The 2,805-nt window shown below is 36.7% G+C and overlaps 1 non-coding gene across 1 annotated transcript; it reads left to right on the top strand.

Annotated features, from left to right (window-relative positions):
* Positions 1 to 1,282: 1,282 nt before the first annotated feature.
* Trnae-uuc lies at positions 1,283 to 1,355 on the top strand. The gene has a single exon. It is a non-coding gene; the product is annotated as a tRNA-Glu (tRNA).
* The last annotated feature ends 1,450 nt before the right edge of the window (positions 1,356 to 2,805 follow it).

Genomic DNA, 2,805 nt, shown 5'->3' with positions numbered 1-2,805 from the left:
CTCCAAAACCAAAAGTGCTTAAATAATGTTCCATTTCTAAACTGACTGAACACTAAACTTTTCTACTTATTTTTGTGTATGTGTGCATGTTGTCATTTTATATGTGATTTCTTTCTTAAAATTTATACAATATTTTAATATTTATACTGAATAAAAAGAGGAAAAAAATGATCAAAAGCTGGTTTTTGATATAATCATCCTTCCCAACTGATTCAAAATTGATTGGTCTCCCCGAGGTATTGACAAGGGATGAGCCAATTGCATGAATGTCTCTTCCATGTTCTTATGTAAAAAATTTGAGTGCACAGATGATCCATAAACTGTTAAGTTGAATTTACATAATAATTTTTACCAATTATATTACTGGTCTATTGACCAAATTACTTCGTTCAATTAATTAATCTTTTTATGTAAGGTTTTGGTTGAAATGAAAAAGCTAGTGCCACGAGTGGGATTTGAACCCACGACCTTCGGCTAAATATGCTGCTGCTCGACCACTTGAGCTATTGTGACTTCAATAATTAATTGAAAGAAGTAATTTGGTCAATAGACTACTAAATATAATGGATTTAATAAGCAAAATGAAGTATAACTTCACGAACAGCTCCCTGTGGCCACTTCATATGTCGCCGAGAATCCTCAACCACCAAGGATCATGATTGTCCCAATGACTAACTCATTATCTAATAGATAGAAAGAGGCATACAGATTAAAGCTACCCACGCGGACGGTTGACCTAGTATATTTATCTATCTATATTTATTTATCTTTATTCTATTTCTCTATCTATTATTATTATTATTTATTATCTTTATTATTATCATATCTAATATTTATTATCTTTATTCTATATTATTTATTAAATTCACTAATTTCGTGGTCCACTTGACCAATTAATATACTACAATTAATTAAGGTTTTTAGTTGAGATAAAAAAGTCAATGGCACGAGCGGGATTTGAACCCACGATCTTCGGCTTGATACGCCGCTGCTCTACCACCTGAGCTATCGTGACCTCGATCCACTCGATCCCGCTCGTGCCATTGACTTTTTTATCTCAACTAAAAACCTTAATTGTAGTATATTAATTGGTCAAGCGGACCACGAAATTAGTGAATTTAAAGATCAAAAATGAAGTATACTTCACTAAAGCTCTCCGAGGCCATTTCATTTGTCGCCGAGAATCAAATAGATTACACAACATTTGAAAAATGGCAAAAAGGAGGGAAAATTCAAAAAAGGTGGGGCTTGAGATAGGAAGTTGGAGCCCGAGTGGATCGAGGTCACGATAGCTCAGGTGGCAGAGCAGCGGTCTTTCAAGCCGAAGATCGTGGGTTCGAATCCCGCTCGTGCCATTAACTTTTTTATCTCAACTAAAAACCTTAATTAATTGTAGTTTTTTTTTTTTTTTGCGTTATGAACTATGCATATTAGCCATGTGACAAATTCGTATATGTGTGTTCAAATTTGGGGGGTTATTGGGAAAAAAGGGGCAACGGTGGGAATCGAACCCACGACCGCGGCGTGAGAGTCTCTCATGCTAACCACTCGGCTACCGCGGTCCCCAATTGTAGTATATTATTTATCTTTATATATCTGATCTTGTATATATAGAGAAGGACAAACAGTGTGAGCTCATATTTTGTCGAGTAGATTTGCTGATTTGAGAAAATCAAACAAATTACGTATACTATCATTGTTGTCGCCTAGCATTTCTTGGATGCTTATAAGCAAGGAGTGTAGACATCTATGGACTGTATATAATGAGCATGACGTAAGTATATGTTTGGTTGGGACGATTTGATTGCACATTCCGCAAATTGGAGGTGCCTCTTGCCCCATCAAATGACCCTTAGTGGCTCTACAGTGTCCGATCCTCAACTGTGCAAGAACCACTTCTTCCCTTCTACTAATTCTGAATGAAGTAGGCCATGCATCTACAGTTCTTTATTTCCCATAGTTTGTTTTCACATATGTTAGTCCAGACCTGTTCCCATTGACCCTTAACTTTTGACTTGTAAACTACAGTCATATCACCCTTTGGAACGTTCCTGATTTGAAGGCCTGTATTGGCTGCTTCTTTTGCAGCTTCATCTGCCAAATGGTTTCCTTTAATATTTACATGTCCAGGAACCCAGACGAAATAAACGCTCTTTCTCTGTAGTTGGAGGCTCCCCAGTGACGCCAGCACCTCCTGCACACCAGGATCATCTGAATAGGGGTGTTCCAAGGCATGATTTCTGTATTGCTAGTAGCTCAGTGCTATAGAAATGATGTAGAGAGAAAAGAAACATATAGACGCAGTTCCCACGCCCCTGAAGCTCCTTGATCCGTCCGTATAGATAAATGCCGCTTGTGGGAGTGCGTTTTTTTATTTTCAAAAACTGCTGGTATACATGAAAAGGTGTAAGGGCTTTGCGATATTTTCCAAGTGAATACAAAATTTTCGGTTTGGAAAATGCTCAAGGAGGGATGGGAGCCACTGATTCTTTTTGTACTGGAGGTATGGGCATTTGTAATTTGGTAATTATAATGGTATGGGTAATTGTAATTTTGGAATCGAATCTTGCTTACACGGCATTTGTTGAAAAATGACAAAAAGGAGGGAAAATTTGAAAGGTTGTCCTCATTAGTCCTAAATTTCTCCTAAAATAATTTTCAACTTGTTCTATTTACGTTTTTTATTATTAATTTTTTTGTACCCTGCGATTGATAGGTATTTTTTTTATACCACTAGTGCCTTACCTACACAAGGATATGTTAATGAACTTAGTGTTTTTTTCACATAATCGGCATTTTTCTGTC

Source organism: Cimex lectularius, unplaced genomic scaffold (genome assembly GCF_000648675.2).
Source record: "Cimex lectularius strain Harlan isolate CLEC.00 unplaced genomic scaffold, Clec_2.1 scaffold162, whole genome shotgun sequence".
In the NCBI taxonomy this organism is placed as follows: Eukaryota; Metazoa; Arthropoda; class Insecta; order Hemiptera; family Cimicidae; genus Cimex; species Cimex lectularius.
The sequence above is the reverse complement of the archived record's forward strand: the minus strand, read 5'-3'. Positions and strand labels throughout refer to the sequence as shown.